Source organism: Leuciscus leuciscus (genome assembly GCF_965113295.1).
Source record: "Leuciscus leuciscus genome assembly, chromosome: 1".
Classification (NCBI taxonomy): domain Eukaryota; kingdom Metazoa; phylum Chordata; class Actinopteri; order Cypriniformes; family Leuciscidae; genus Leuciscus; species Leuciscus leuciscus.
The window spans coordinates 22,187,653-22,205,452 of NC_138725.1; the positions used below are offsets into that span (position 1 = coordinate 22,187,653).

Sequence of the window (17,800 nt, forward strand, 5' to 3'; positions counted from 1 at the left end):
GAAGATTGGACAATTGATGATTATTACAGAGATAGCATGTGTTGTGTAATTGAAAATTAATTTGCATTAAAAGAAATACAAGTCTAGGAACAATATATGAATCTATGAACAGTATAGGCTATGACCAGGTTTAACTGATAATGAATGAAACTAACTTTACTGAAGCTAACGTCTGTCATTTTTGTCTATAGTCTTACGTTATAATCGTAACGTTACATGCCTGAGTGTTTTGTACCAGACTGCACACATACGATATTGGTGACGTACATAGTGCGAGACGAGCGATGTAGTTCACTGAACGATTTTCACATAAAACTAAATGTTACTCTTCTGTTTTATGACAAACTGAAGACTAAAATTTCATCTTTTAATATAATTTCATTATTTAATTATTGAATATTATGTATCTGTACTATTATTCTTTATTAATATTCATAATCAGTTGTATTATCTTATAGAGTTATGAGTTTTATGTGTGCATGACAGTTTGAGTGCATGAGAGACTATAGATAGCATGGGTGCATGTGAAGATCATGTCAGAGACGGAGGGAGACAGAGAGATGTACTGTATACTGTACATGTTTTCAACTGATGCAGATGTAAACCACAGAGATAGTTTCTTAATATGGAAGTGAATTGTGCCATGTGTTCGTAGCTCAAGCAATATAGTTTGTTACCATGAATGGAAGTCGCTCAGTGATGCATATAAGCTCTATCTTATTGCACAACTTCAGAGAACGCATAGACCTGGCATGAATGTAACATCTTCTGAAAGTTTCTCTCCTGACATATAAGAATAAAAATTCTTCTTGGCAAGATAACTGGTGTCCGGCCCTGTGAATCTAATAATAAGGGGAAAGACTAAATTTGAAGTCTACACAAACTGTGACTTTCTTGACTTTCATAATTATCTTTTAAATTGACAAACATCATATATGTAATTCAGGGCACAGTTCAGACGGAATAAAAGTTGTCTCTCGCCATTGACTACCATACATATTTTTTCCAAATAAGGTCCCATGAGCCGGAAGCGGAGGGGAGGGACTTAGGCTCACTATAACTGCTAATATTGCCCACAACCCATTGCGCGTTGGACGAGAATTTGGTTAGAACTACAAACATGGAGGACGCGCGAGTCCGGCGGTTATGTAGAGAGGTTTAGATAAAGGGGTTTGAGTGATTAATTATCAGTATCTAACCTGACAAAATTTGATTTATTCAATGTTGTCCACATTATATTGCATCTGAAGGAGGCGAGCATTATGAACTTTTGTGAAGATACGTTTAGCCATTAACTTTTAAATGCTTCATTATATTCAAATTGCAAACACATGAGGAGAGTCTCCGCATGAAAGACCCATGACTGGCAGATCAACGTGCAACTACATTTCTCTCTGAAACAGTAAGAAATTAAATTAGATTGAATGGAGGATTTTAACTGTGACAAGATGATTGACAGGGCAGTTTCCGGTGACAGGACGCACGCGATCTGTCCGTTAAGATAGTGTGTCCCAAAGCTTGCCTACTCTTTTGCTACACACTCAAAAGTATACTTTGTCTTCACAAAAAGAGTACATACTTTTAGGGCGTAGCCTAGTATAAGTAGGCGACTTGGGACGCAGCCTCAGTGTTTCATCCGTCCCGCGTTTCAATCGTCCCAGCTCTCCCCTACTTAAATTCACAAAGTATGTTGTTTGTTGTTGTTTTTTTTTGTTTGTTTTTTAAGCGGCGCAAGAAAGCTGTAATCATCATTTACACTACAGTATATACAGACTTACAGACCTCAGTTCCTTTTAAGGACAAGTTCGGTATTTTACACTTAAAGCCCTGTTTACAGATCGTTTCTGATGAAATAGTACGGTTAAGATTAAAATTTGGACAAATACAGCTGTCCCGAAAATGTTAGGTTTCTTTCGCTTCTCCCCCCACCTACGCACTGGAACAATCCTTCCTAAAACGCATTAAACCTTCGATTACAAAGACGTGAAACTCACCGAGTGGTCAGGGGTGTTCAATGATATGGTCACACAAAAATCGCTGCAAAAGATGCTTTCCAACAGGTTTTATCGTAGTTTTTGTCCAAGTTTTTTGTTTGTTTGTGTTTGACAAAAACTACGATAAAACCTGTTGGAAAGCATCTTTTGCAGCGATTTTTGTGTGACCATATCAGTGAACACCCCTGACCACTCGGTGAGTTTCACCAGAGCCCGTCTACGGAGAGCCTTGGCACTTCCTATTAGCCCCATTGTATCGATCTTCCATTAGAATTCCACTGGAGGTGATCGCAGGCGAGTGCAGACTGAATGGGAGTCTATGGGGCTAGACGGCTAAATGTGTCTCTTTCACCCGATTGCCGTTGAGAAATCTCCGATTTTATTGTAGGTTTTGCAAGTTCAAAATGGGTTAAAGGTTGAAAGTTGAATGAACAAGTACTTATGTCCTTTCGATTTCTTACAGGTTGAGTTGTTGTTGCCCATAACACACTAGCATTCTGCTAATGAATGCTGATTGGTCAGTGAAGTACTGATTACGACCAGAGATACCGCTTGATGGCATCGTGGCATCAGAAGCGGGACCAGAAACAAACAAAACAAAAACTCTTCTAGCACGTGTATTTACCTGTGTCAGCTGTGTTGTCGATGCCTTGAGTGAAAAGAAAGTGCAGAGCGCGAAAGCACCAGAGTGACTGAAGGATTGCCGTAAAGCAGTATCTCTGGTCGTACGATGTGTATGACGTCATTGACACGTTAAAAGACTTTTTAAAGCAAATAAGTGACTCTAAAAAATCTAACACCCAGCAATGTGTAATTTCTTTGCATCTCCTTTCGAATATAACATTCAAATTACTAGAAAAAAAATTATATCCTGAGAAAAGTGGATTTTGATGGGTAGCTCCATAGACCTCCATTCATTCTGCACTCACCTGCGAGCGCCCCCGCATGGACAGAGACGTGTTACTGCAGCCAGTCCAGAAACCAGAAGTAACCAGAGAGTGCCAATTCTCTTCCTATTAGACATTCTCTGGTTTCACGTCTTTGTAAACGATAGTTTAATGCGTTTTTTGGAACAGCAGCATGTGTCCAAATTTTAATCTTAACCGTTCTATTTCATCAGAAACGATATGTAAACAGGGCTTTAAGTGTAAAAAATGCCGAACTTGTCCTTTAATAGAAGCAACCAAAACGAAACCGAAACCACATCGAAATTTTCTGGAAAGAGAATACACGGAGATGGGCTATTGCTGTAATAATTGCTGTAAAATTATGGTAATCATGTTTATAACCATGTTTTTAAACCTTGGTTGTTGTGAAACCATTTTGTTAGCAACTATGGTTTTACTGCAAATGCTGTGGTAAAACCATGGTTAATTTTCATAAGGGTACAAATGATCCTATAATGTACTTGACTAATAGTCACATTGGATAAAAGAATCTGATAAATGTAATGCAAATGTATCCATTTCATCTGTTCACTGAAAATGTATTTAATAAAAATAAATTTGCAACTGCTATTGAGACTGGTGTACATTGCTTATTTTTTTATCCATTATAGTGAATTTTGGTAAGCATGAGTAACTGATTATAAACCGTGGTCCGCCAGAAAACACTTATTATAAACCAGCGGCACGATAGCGGACCACCGTCGGGAAAGTCCGCTAGAATAACGATCGGCCGCCGGTGGGCCGCCAACTTTGCCACCGGTGGTCCGCCACTGGCCCTCTGGACTCATGTTAGCTGAAGCTTGTTCATGCGACGCGAAAACTGACATAAAATGAAACAAAGCATGAAAGCATACGTACAAACGATTTGTTTCTATCAAAATGCAAAATATAGCTATTTTAAAATTTAAAATTTACCCGCAGCAAACTTCAGACAGCACAGTAAACAAGACGAACCTCAGCCGACTTCTTCTTCTTTTGTTTTTTGTGGTTGGCAAACGAGCTTGAGGTGCGTTACGCCTCCTACTGGAATGGAGTGTGAAGCCTCGATGAAAGAAAGAAAGAAAGAAAGAAAGAAAGAAAGAAAGAAAGAAAGAAAGAAAGAAAGAAAGAAAGAAAGAAAGAAAGAAAGAAAGAAAGAAAGAAAGAAAGAAAGAAAGAAAGAAAGAAAGAAAGAATCGTGTCCTTCTAATCAAATCTGTATCTCTTAAATACTTTATAATAATATTATACACCCTTAACTTTTTCTGTGCATTCAAAAATATTAAATATATTGTGTAATAGACTAAATAATTTAGGGGATTTTACATCATTAATTCAGGTACATTTAATTAAATAAATCAAGCCTTAAAAACTACTCAAAAATATCATGTGTAATATTGTTACCATATTTTTTAAGTAAATAGCACATAACATTTTACAGTGTTGTGGGGTCCCGTTATTTGCTGAATAAGTCATAGAGTAACTTGTTCCAACCCTTGGTCCAATTCATAAAAAAAAAAAAAAATCCATTATCCAATAGGCCTATTTAAATGTTTCCTTTAATTCCCATCTTATCTAATTTAATTTAAAGTCCCTCTTTCCAAAGCATATCATTTTACAACATCAATGAAAACCCCTAACACCTCCTTATTCGATATTGCCTTTCTAATTTTAGATTCTAGATATTATTGAATTCATTGTATTACACCCTTTTCTAAAGCCACTCTGAAATGAGCGTAGTAAGTTTTTCCTTTCTAGTTTAATCTGGTTATTATCACTCTCTCCGTCACTTTGCATAAATTAGATGTTAAAGCAATTGGTCTAAAATTTGATGCTATTGCAGTGATCCTTTCCAGGCTTGGCAATTGGAGTTATCAGGGCCGTAGCTCGAGGAAAAAAATATTGCTGTGGGCCCCCTCCACCCTGGAGCAAATGCAAATGAAATCTGAAACTAAAGCAGCTTGCATGTCTCAAGGGTGATTTATGTGCATCAGAGCAGTCCATTGGGTGCAAATGTGACTTAACCTTTTACTTCTAGACTGTGTGTGTGTGTGTGTGTGTGTGTGTGTGTGTGTGTGTGTGTGTGTGTGTGTGTGTGTGTGTGTGTGTGTGTGTGTGTGTGTGTGTGTGTGTGTGTGTGTGTGTGTGTGTGTGTGTGTGAGAGAGAGAGTCCTGTATTCAGTCAGGCAGTGCTGCTCACACTTGATCATCCCTGTAAGGGGGGTTTTGGAGGGAGAGAAAATTCGATAAAAACCTTAAATGCTTCATATTTCTGCTTTGTATGTCAGCTGTATACAAGCAAATGACTGCATTATTTTTTGGAAGAATAAAAACAAAAAGGTCAAAATCATGAATATATTAAAAGCATGGATGTTATGTTTACAGCACTAGAAATTGAACCAGTTCTGTTTCTGATCATTGATGTTTTTTTTGCAAAAGTATATTATTGTTTATACTTTAGTGTTATAGATCTAAACGAACCACTAACAATTAACTATCTATTTTAAGTGTAACTCGCTCTGCAAAATTTGTACTACAGACTGAAATTGAGATCTGTGCTAAACCCTCCGATTTATGATTTCTGCAAAAAAAAAAAAAAAAAAATTCCCATAGACTTACATTGATGAAGTACCCATAACCAGAGATGGCAAAAGTACTCACTTCCCGTACTCAAGTTGAAGTACAGATACTTATGTTAAAAAATACTCTGGTAAAAGTAGAAGTACTGATTTAACTTCTTTACCCTAGTAAAAGTAACAAAGTACAGGCTTGGAAATTTACTTAAAGTAATAAAGTAAAAGTAGCCATTGATAATCTTTTTTTTTTTTTTTTTTTTGCAAAAGCTACCTGGACCACACTAATGTTACTAGAGTGCAAGCTGAGAAACTTAAGTGGAAATGGAAAAAAGGTTCTTTATAAGCCATTGCCTACATTTTAAATGGATGTCTGCCAATAGGCCTGAAACATCACATATATGATTATTGTGACAGAGACTGGGACTCCAGGTTAATGAGATTCTGACTGAGTAGCAAGATATGAATTCAATTGTGAATTCAATTGTGATTCTGTGAGAATTCACAGATCCAGTTTCTCTTTTTTAATCTTCCCCTTAACATTTAAAAGAATCTACATGTAGGCTTTGTAATTTTTCCGCGAATGAATACCGCTGAATCTGTCGAGTTGTCTTGTAGTGATTGGTTATATTGTATATTCTCATTCAATTGACCATTCGCAAAGATCGGTTTGCGAACAGTTCCAAACCATTCCCTTCCGTTCCCTTTAGTTACTCTTGCTATGTCCGAGAAGCGACGCCGCTCTCACGCCACAGAATGTTCTCACACAGTGAAAAATACATTGTGGAGCAGAGAGGACACTGACAAGGCGCTGACAGACAGGACAGACCTGGTTATTTTTTATATGAAACAAATTCTCACCTTTCAAATTCAAATGAGTTCAGTGATTCAAGTCAAATTATAATTATGTCAAAACATAACCAACACCACCTGATCAACTTTTCTCTTTGATCATCTGAGAATTATAACTCAGATACAACAGCCAAACAAAATCCAATATTAACAGTTTAAGGGTCAAGAGCCCAACTAAAGCAAACACTGATCAACATAACAGTGTCTTTAAAAATGATATTTTCTCCTTCAGTGATTCTGCTTGTTAACATCAGGTGTCTTCAATAATGCTCAATCATCACTCAATGAATCACTTAATTGTCTCATTAACTTTAACACTCTTGAGTGTTAATTTAACACTCATATTTTAACACTTTAACACTCTTGAGTCTGGAGCCATATAAACTCCCAGGAGAGTTCATTTAACACTGGAGTTTTTGATTTAATATCAGCAAATTGACTTACAAAACTTTAATTTCCTTTATTTCAAGGCTACTCAAATATAGTGATAAGTTAAAATCTACCTTAAATTATGAAGGTATCATTAAAACCTTTAAACAACAACTTTTACAAAAAAATTGGCTTAGCAGAGGCTGTCTCTTGATATTGTACCTTAACCTTTAAAGGAACACTCCACCGTTTTTTGAAATAGGGCTTATTCACCTTCTTTCCTACATTTAGATAGGTGGGCAAACGCATTTTTGTCTCAGTGCATGGATTGTTTTAGTTTGACAGGGTCGGCGCTAGCTTAGCTTAGAATGGAATCCTTTGTTGCCAGCTAGCATGTCCTGAGTAAAAGGACACTTGCACTTCGATTGGTCAGAATTAACGTGCGGGAAAATTCCAACAGAACTCCCGGAAGTAAACAAAGAGGTGGAAAATCTGGCAGGCAACACGCCGCTGTTTACTATGGAGAGACGACTGCGTGAGCTGATTGTATCCCTGGTCATATTTTATTATATAGTATGTCTACACCACTTTAGACAAACAATAATATTTGAGAATGAAGCGATATGCGGCTCGAAAATAATGTGTTAATGCACTGCACGCGGCGAAGGCAAGTCACTTCAGGAGGAGCAACATTAATGTTGCTAAACAGTGACATGCTCATCATCCAAAAAAATTCCAATGATCCATCAGGTAATGTTGTGCCCTTTCTCTCTTTAAAATTGTTTTTGACAGTTGGGACATATGGTCATCAGACCAAATTTCTATCAGGCTTCCGCACCTCCTCACAACTCCAAGTTTGTCCGCGAGCTGCCATGCTTAAAGTGCAAACTGTCAACAAACATTTCTCCTCATCCCATAATCACAGCGCAGCTGACTACAGCAACTGGTTTAGTCCAAAAATGCGCAGTTGGTTCTGTTCACGTTCTCACCCCAAACAAACCGCTCCAGAGTTCGTTTGAAAGCGTACCAAGACCACCTCTTCGAGGAGGTCTCGGTATGCTTGTTTGGTCCACTTTTGGTGCGCACCCGAGTGCGATTGCCGCATTCACACCTGCCCAAACGAACCGCTATAAAGTATAGAGCAGAATAAAGTAGGATATAAAATAATAGAATAGAGCAGAATAAAGTAGGATATAAAATAATAGAATAGAGTAGAATAGAGCAGAATAACTTGTTCCCTCTCCCCGGAAGTCTGATTCACCGCTCCTGCACATCATCACCGACTCACAGTATAAAGAGACACTTCCCTAGTGATGGTGAAATGAAGCTTCCTGAACCACTGAGACCTCGCAGCCCATTGCTTCACTCAAAGGGTCATTACTCGAAGCTTCATTCAGCATTGCTCACTAGTGACACCTAGCGACTGTGAAAAGAAATAGCAGACAAATAAATCAATACTGAACCAATGACCTGAGCAGACATTTGTCCATTGCCTGGGTATAAAATAAAATATGTTTCTTTCTCTGTCTGAATTTACTTGTGCAGAGAAAACGGTCACACACAGTTCATTCATTATTCATAAATTGTTTGGATAGTGACAGTATGAACAAAAAAAAGGTGAGACTGTGTTGAGTGCAGTGCTTAAGGTGGAGAGAGTGTAATAAAGCAAACTGCAACAGAAAAGTGTGGGGTGGGAAAGGTTAAGAATTGTTTCTGGGTTGTTTAGTGCATTGAATTATTACTAGTTTTAGTGCAGTGTTGTGCTTATGGGACTCTGGATATAGTGGAGCAAACTGCAACACTTCAGGTTGGGGTGGGTGAAGGAAGGATTACAAATAATGTTTATTGAGGAACAGAATTGTTTCAAGTGTGTTGGGGTTTAGACGATTCCTCTTCTTGGACAAAACCTCTCCAGCCTTGGAAAAGATCCTTTCGCATGGAACAGAGGATGCAGGGGAACATAAAAACGCCAGTGCCAGCTGATATAAATGAGGATACTGATGCTTATGTTGAGCCCAATATACTAGTGGATCCTCAGATCTTGTGAGACTCACTTCTGATAAATATCGGTCCACTTCTACAGTAGCATCTGCTGTTGCACTTGAGCTCCTTCTACTGTGATCAACCGTGCTATCCAGCAGATGCCAAAGGTCACCTAATAATAAAGGTACAAAGTAAAAAAAAAAAATCCATTAACAATTGTTCCCAGTACTACTCACTAATGTGAACATTCACACAACAAAGACATATACTACTTACTGTTGTTTGAAGATTGCCCTGCTTCTGAAGAGACTGGCAGCTGAGCTGGGGGTGTGTTGGTGGAAGCAGAATGGAGACCAGAACTTCTGATTACAGAAGCACATTCAGATTTTAATCTTGATACCGCTTCTTGCAGTTTCCCTTGACTTAAGAATCCCAGTTTTTTTAATCTGGGATCCAATAACGTAGGTCATCACACTTATTGATTCTAAATGTACCGCATGTTCCCTGACCCTTCGTACAAGGCTGTCACCCAGCTGATGTTAAATTTGAATTGAGGCCTTCTAGCTTGCTCGTTACAGCGTGATTAAGCATCTTCATCAGATGTATCACTTTGGAGGCAGACACCCTTTTCTCTCCCGAAAGCTCTACTGTATCCTGGCGGAAAGGGGCAAGAAGCATCCTGGACTGCCTCATACTCCAGGGCTGTAGGAGAGGTGACGTCAGCCTTTAGAGAGGCCAGGGCTGCCCCCCACTGGCTCTCTCAGCTGACAGAGACGTTCCAGCATGTTACAAGTGCTGGTCTAGCGAGTGTCCACTTCAATTATCATTTTCAGAACTGTCTCCCCATCTGCTCCTGTACTTGGGCCAGTCTCTCTTTTGCTGTAGTGCTGGTTGGAAAGTAGGTCACCAGTTTCCTACATTTGGATTGAATGTCGTTGAAGCTACTGATGTCATCAAAAGATTTCCTCACAATAAGGTTTAGTGCATATCACATGCCTAACATTCAATGATCTTACACACACTATCATGTTGGCTGCAGCATCAGTTACCAGGCACTTCACTTCATCCTTTATGCCCCACTCCTCCATGAGCTTGATATGTCCAGTAGCCAAGTTCTCAGCAGAATGGCTCTTGGGGAAATGCTCTACACCTATTAAAAAGTGCAGAGCTTGTCATTGTCATCTATAAAAGGGCAAGTTACTGCTAGGTAGGCATCCATGTTTAGGGATGTCCACATGTCCAAGGTAAGGCTTATAGCCGCAACTTTCTGCAAATGCTCTCTGGCCTTCTCCTTAGCCTCCTTGTGTTTATGATCAACCATGACCTTCAAAGCCTGTGGATTAAAATAAATGCAGCTACTCTTACTTTTAACTTGTTAAATAATGATGAACCACTTTATTAATCACATACCTTTCGAGTTGGGATAACATAAGTGGGATCCAACACATGCAGGAGCTCCCTAAACCCATCATCATCCACAATAGAAAAGGGTTGGGAGTCCATGATGACCATGTTAACCAGGGCCTCATTCACCATTTCTTTTTGGAAATCTATAATAAAATAAAATGCAGGTGTATTGTAGGAGCCTAAAATATTATTTAAATAATGTTTTATTATTATTATTATTATTATTATCAATTACTTTGACTACTGTGTGGATTGTTAGTAGTTTGCGTGCTCATGCAGTGCTCGATAATGCCTGAGCATGGAGGAGGTGTTATTGCTGTATGTCAGCTCCTTTAGGCACAGCAAGCATTTCACCTTGAAACAGAAATGAATAGACATGAAATATAATACAGCCATATAGTAAGGATTATTTTAATATCAAGACAGAAAAAAATAATAAACATAATAATAATACACATACCTTATTGTGAACAACCATTTCAAAATACTCCCAGACAGGGGAGGATTTCCTCTTTCTTGCTGGCTCCATTACAAGGAAAAAGGTCACAAAAAGCAAACAAACCCAAAAGGGTAATCCAAATCAAAAAGCAGTCCAGTCCAGATCCAAAAATCCAAAGCAATCCAAATAATCTTATCTAATTAATATAATACTATAATTAATAATAACAATATACTCTAACTAATCTAACCTGATATAATGTAATAATATACAGACCTAACACATATTTGACACAATAATGACGATGACACAACTCTCTAACTCTGACTCTCTGACTCTACAACTGCTTCTACTACTCCTGCAACACCCACAAGGAGGCGCGAGTTTCAAACCCCCTTTTTTTTTATCCGGAAGCGACACTCAGACCGAACCGATGACGTATCCACACAAACCAAGGGTTCGTTTGTCATTAGTCATGTGATTTCCACGTAAACACACGGCTTCATCTGGGACGCCCATTTTTCCTCTACACAAGCTCCGACGCCTCGCTTCAAATGTCACACCACTACACTTCCCATTCACTTCCTTGTCTGGTCTCCTCCTTATGTGACCTCACAGACTCCTACCTAACACTTACCTGTTGCTGCCTACCTGGAAGATTCCTCATCAGTGCTTTATCTCCGGTCATCCGCTTCCTGTCCTCCGTCACCCGTCTTCTGTCTCCAGCCATCTGCCTGCTGTATCCACATTCATCTACAAACAAGAGATTAAGATTATCATGCAGTTCAGGTTCTTCAATATATACTCACCAGTCATCTCTGCTGATCCTCTGTTCAATAAAACTCTGTTTATGAACTACTCCCCTGTCTGCTTCTCTCTATACCGGGACAGAGTGAAGCTGGTAATGCTGTCTGTGACAGGGTATTTATGAGTTTTGGAGGGCTCTTATTTTGGAATACAACATCAGAATGTCCTGAAAAGGTGCAGTTGACTCTGTGAGAAGGTGTACTCTTCACCTGAGCTGAAATTGATCTGTGGAAACTAATGAATGTATAGACACAACAGCATATTTATGAATTTTGGAGGGCTCTTATTTTGGAATAGATAGATAAAAAAAATGGATGGATGGATGGATGGATGGATGGATTTTAACGTCATGCTGGAAACTGCTAAAATAAAGAAGTGAGACTAACAGTAATTCTCTCGTGTGCAAAAGTAGCCAATAAACTGTTCAGAGCAGATGTGTGAGACAGTGTGTTCACAGTATATGCATTTCTCACACGTTTCACACAAACGTAAAGCAACACTTTAGTGGCACTATAGCAACTCTAGCAGGATTTCAATACTCATTTGATCAGATGACAGGAAGTTACCAACCAGAGGAAGAGCTGATGATGTTTAAAGGAAGAGCTGTAACTATATATAATGAAGAGAAAGGCTGACAGAAACAGAAAATGGCTGATAAGTGTGATCTGTGTCTGCTGGGACTGACCATTCTCTCTTCACTTCTCACAGGAAAAGAAATCTGTATTTTCTCTAAAGACATTGTAGGATTGAAAATAATCCAAGATATTTGAAATGAACAAAGACGTTTGCTTTACTGTTTTCCACCCCCTCTTTCTACCACAATGACCATTTGTAGTTCCTGAAGGCACAGAGGGGCTGATAGTGATCACTGTAGGCCAAGATGTTTTGGGGGTCGATGAATTGTCACACATTTAGTACTGTGGGGGAAGTTGTAATTATCTGATTGGTCAGTTTGAACGTCTCACATTTGGGTTTTAGTCACATGGTCGGGAAAGGATAATTGTAAGGAAGATTGTAACTGTTGCTCTGTCTCTTTTATTCTTTAGGTTGGATGGGTCGCGGGAATGGGGGTGTTTCATTAATGATAATATTATTAGTGTTTTTGTTGTTGTTATTAATAATTGCTCAGACTTGCAGAAGAAAAGATGTGACACATGGCACAACAATTCAACCAAATATAAAGTATTTATTCAATTTCCGCATATGTGTGTGTGTGTGTGTGTGAGAGAGAGAGAGAGAGAGAGAGAGAGAGAGATTGATTTTGACTGGTGTTGTTTATTGTAAGTGTTTGTTGCCTTTTTGGACTTGTTGCCTTCAACCTGCACTGTCTCTTCCTCTGTCTCCTCCTCTAGTGGGCCCTTTTCGCCACCTACTCTGGGCCAGCATCCTCTAACCTGGCCTTTTTAGGGGGTTTTAGTCACATGGTCAGGGAAAGGATACAAGAAAATTGTAACTGTTGTTCTGTCTCTTTTATTGTCTGGGTCCATTTCTTGGGGCTCTCTCTCTTTGCCTCCTCTTTTTCTCTCTCTCTCTCTCTCTGGAATTATGGGAGTTTCCACGTGCGAGGGTGGTGGTGGTGGTCGTGGTGGGGGGCGAAGACTGAGTGGTGGATTTTAACCTATTTTCTTTTTTCCCCATTTCAACTTGTTTCTGCATGGTTTGGTAAGTGTTTATTTTTTATTTATTGTTGCTGTTACGGCGAGTGTTTGTGTGGAGGGATGGCTGTTTTATCATTGTTGCCTGAAAAGGGAGATTTGTCTCTTTTGAAGAACTGGAGACCAGTTGCCCTATTGACACTGAATACAAAATGTTATCCAAATGCCTTGCAAATAGGCAATTATTTAATTTAATTTAATCTCCATTTAATTGTACTCAGTGACCAAACATATTGTGTTCCAGAAAGGACAATATCGGACTATTTGTTTTTGATACGGGATGTTTTCGATATCTGCAGAGTTTCTAAAACAGAAATTGGTTTAATCTCCCTGGACCAAGAAAAAGCGTTTGATCGTGTTGACCACAACTATCTCTTTAAAGTTTTGAATGTTTTTGGTTTTGGAGAAGGTTTTTTGAAATGGGTGAAATTGTTGTATGCAGGGGCTTCTTTTATTGTCAAGGTGGGAGGTGGATTGAGCCGTCCCATTTCTGTAATAAGGGGCATAAGACAGGGGTGTCCTTTATCAGGACAGCTATATAGTATAGCAATTAAACCTTTTCTTTGCAAATTACGAGAAAAAATGTCTGGCTTGCATATACCTGTTATTTTTAAGACTTCAAGAACAGTTTTCAGTGCATATGCCAATAATATTATAATAATACCGGTGGTAGTGGCGCAATGGATAAGACACATGCCTTTGGTGTGAGAGACCCGGGTTCGAATCCACTGTGAGACACCAATGTGTCCCTGAGCAAGACACTTAACCCCTAGTTGCTCCAGAGGCGTGCGACCTCTGACATATATAGCAATTGTAAGTCGCTTTGGATAAAAGCGTCAGCTAAATGAATAAATGTAAATGTATTACCGTATTTGCTAAAAACAGGTGTTGTCTGATGCACTTTATGTTTATGAGAAGGCTTCAACAGCCAAGGTGAACTGGGATAAAAGTGAAGCTCTCTGGGTAGGTCAAGGTATTTCAGAGAACCTCCCACAATTGCCTAGTGACCTCAGATGGAAATTAGATTAGGGGTTTTGGTTCTAATGAGTTAAAAAAATTAAATTGGGAGGGCGTAGAGGAAAAAGTATGCACACGATTGTCTAGGTGGAAATGGTTGCTACCCCAGTTGTCCTACAGGGGAAGAGTTTTGGTGGCCAATAATTTGGTGGCATCCACTCTGTGGCATAAATTCAATGTACTGCAACCACCAGCAGGTCTAGTTCAAGCGATTCAGAGGCACTTGGTAAACTTTTTCTGGTCTGGATACCATTGGGTCCGATCTGCTGTACTGTATCTTCCTGTACAAGAAGGGGGACAGGGTTTGGTGGACCTCAAGGCAAGACTAATGACTTTTCGTTTATGAACTGTTCAAAGACTGCTATACAACAGCAGTTTTGCTTGTATGAACACTGCAATAGCCCTTTTGCGGAGGGTAGGTGGAATGGGACTCGATAAACACTTATTTCTTATGGATTTACAAGAGTCCGAGTTGGTAGACCTTACCCCATATTATGAATCTATGCTTGAAGCTTGAAAAGTTTTTAATGTGTCAAGATCACCTGATTTGTCAGTTGGGCCCTGGCTGCTGGAAGAACCTTTGTTTTTTAACCCTCTCCTGTCTTCAAGACTTTTATCATTTGCATGCTTACGCTCACGGTTGCTGCACAGTAAATTCCACAGTGTTAAATCAACACTGCTCAGAGCAAATATGGTCCCACTCTACAGAGTGTTAAAGTAACACTAAAGCGGTGTTAAAGTTAATGATATAATTAAGTGATTAATTTAGTGATGATTGAACATTATTGAAGACACCTGCAGTTAACAAGCAGAATCACTGAAGGAGAAAAGCACAAATTGTAAGCCACCGTTATGGTGATGGGTGTTTGCTTTAGTTGGGCTCTTGACCCTTATATGTTTACTTCAGAATTAGTTTGGCTGTTGTATCTGAGTTATAACTGCCAGATGAACAAAGAAAAAAAAAAGTGATCTGATGGTGTTGGTTATATTATGAAATTCATCATTTGAACTTGATCACTGAACTCATTATGATTCTTATTTCTGACTTCGATTTATGTTGTTGGTTACAAAATAACTGTGAATCTGCATAAATATCCAGAATTTTTTATATAATATAAAGGATTTCTTAAAAGTTGTTTAAAACAAAAAAATCTTTCCTTTAGGCACACACAGACGTCAAGATTCAGTCTATGCATCTCAACAATGGTGACGAGCAGAATATTCAATTAGGGAAAGTAAATTAAATAGACAATTCAGATCATAATTTATTCATACCGCAATGCATGATGGGAGCCATTAATGAGTTGTGATTGGTGGCAGCCACTGCAACATGCTTTATTATTGTCACCATTGTTGAGATTCACAGGTTGATTATTAATGTCTGTGTTTCTAAATAAATTAATTTGAAAGTGTTTTGATCAGAACAATGTTTATGAAATATTTTGGATTATAAGTAAAGTATTGATAATCATATGCTGTTAAAATCACAAAGCTGCTGGTAACAAGATAAACCAAACTATCTCAATAAGTTTCATTTTTCAGATCACAGCATGATTATGTCAAAACATAACCAACACTATCAGATCACACTTTACTTTGTTCATTTGACTGTTATACATCAATAACAGCAGACAAACAACAGTAACATTTAAAGTAAACATATAAGGGTCAAGAGCCCAACTAAAGCAAACACCCATCACCATAATGGTAACTTACAATTTATGATTTTCTCCTTCAGTGATTCTGCTTGTTAACATCAGGTGTCTTCAATAATGCTCAATCATCACTAAATTAATCACTTAATTATCTCATTAACTTTAACACCGCTTTAGTGTTACTTTAACACTCTGTAGAGTGGGACCATATTTGCTCTGAGCAGTGTTGATTTAACACTGTGGAATTTACTGTGTGGCTGCTGGATATATGAAGTTGTGCCATATATTGAGTAGCAGTGTGGAAGCTATAAGCCAAAGGACTGAAGTGAAATCCACAAGAATGATACAGCAGTTTGTTGCAAAAGTACGTGGGGCGTTAAAGGAGAACTCCGGTCAATTTTAACATTGAGCTAATTTTTTTGTAAATTTGGAGTGCTGTCAATACAGAGAACAACGACAAAAATCGGTGTTGCCTACACCGTGTTATCCTCTTTTTAAAATTTGCACCCTGTTGACTTCAATGGGGAAATATTTAAACCTGCTTTTAGCCTCTTAACATCCTTGATGTTGTAATAAAGAGAAAAGGCTTTATTCTCTGAGGATTCCTTCACAAGCCGCAGCCACCCAGCTTGTAAACAAACAATCCCAAAAACATAATAAAACTGAGACATTTTATACAGGTTTTCTAACATCTTGACCACACCTCTTAGTTCTCTGTAATTTTCCAAAAAGATACCCCCTATCTTCAACTGGCCTGGGCTGGTTTCCTACCCCCCCTGAGCAGGTCACACTGTTCTTTGTCCCTGAGAAGCCAAAAGGCCTTTACTTATGACCTAAATTACCTCCTGCTTCCCTCAGTTGCTAGAAACCCTCACAGAAACACACAGTCAAATGAAGTTAACAGGTTTAAACCAATGAACATAATAATGAATTTTTTCATTTACAGCGCCTAACAATATCGTGCGATATATCGCCCAGCCCTAAACTATCACCATGTTGTCAATATACCCTTTCAATTACAAATAATGTGCTAACTAGTTTTGATTTGGTATATTGACTTATATATATAATAGTGCTTTCTATTGCAACACAATATTGTCACTCTCTACAGCAACGCACTCCCAGTCCCACATATTAATCTATTGTAACTGCGCTTATTTCCGTCGTTGGTATAAGTGGCAGTGGGTGGAATAGACAAGAAATGTACAGTTTTCTACCATCTTGCCGACAATGTTTCTTTAGTCATTCGGCAGTCCTGCAGGAAATCATTTACAACATTTAGTGGAATTAGTCTGGAAAGAGTTCATTTGTACATGCTCAGTTTATTCTTGCACACAATGGGTCTCATTCATGAAACATTCATAAATATACGAGTAAATATGTGAGTGATTTGTGCGTAAAGAGACCTTCCCGAAAATTCTTCTCCTGATTCACAAATACTTCATAAACAGGACCTCTAGGACCAGACCTTGGTTTATTTGTAGAATTTTTCAGATTTATAATGGATTTACTTTTTTTTTTTTTTGACAAACATTTCATTTTTCATTTTCCCATTCATTTTCAATGTGGGGTCATTTTGACCCCAAACACCTTAAAAGGAAAAAAAAAAAAAATTACACACCTTTAGAACAATCAAATCAAGCCCAGTTTTTTTTGTGCATGTTTAGATAGATTATTTAGGAAAAGTCACAGAGTTTCATGCCCCTGAGATGAAGGTAACACTTTAAAAAAAAATGAAGGAAAAGTCCATTGGGGTCAGATTGACCCCAAAGAGTGATTAAGGGCTAGTGGCACAGATCTCATTCATTGTCTAATGTATTTTATCAGCGCAGTTTTTTATAGTGTGTATTTTAGTTTTCTGCTTTTTCTGCTGGTATGTTTTATATTTTCATTTATTAGCATATATCATAATGATCACTGAGATATACTGTGTTTCAGGAACCAGTGGAGTGGATGATGTGTTCATCAGTTCTGGTGAAAATGTGTGTCTGCCCTGTAATAAAGCTCGTTCTGGCTGCAAATCAACTACATGGATCTACTCTAACAGAGTCAGACATTCAGAGGTAGTTGAACTGATTACTTTAGGGGGAAAAAATGAATACAAAGAGAGGCATGAGAGACTG

General features: G+C 38.4%; 2 protein-coding genes across 8 annotated transcripts in view; one reads left to right on the forward strand and one right to left on the reverse strand.

The window, feature by feature from the left end:
- The window catches only part of LOC309497887 (uncharacterized protein), a 25,546-nt gene extending 21,608 nt beyond the window's left edge, over positions 1 to 3,938 (reverse strand). For 6 of the 7 annotated variants that reach the window (XM_082168297.1, XM_082168295.1, XM_082168291.1 and 3 more), the window contains exon 1: positions 3,857 to 3,938. The gene's annotated coding sequence lies outside the window, so the exon portion shown is untranslated. The other variant, XM_082168292.1, reaches the window with a different exon arrangement.
- Positions 1 to 17,800, forward strand: part of LOC309498402 (uncharacterized protein) — a 201,848-nt gene that overhangs the window by 99,029 nt on the left and 85,019 nt on the right. The window lies entirely within an intron of this gene.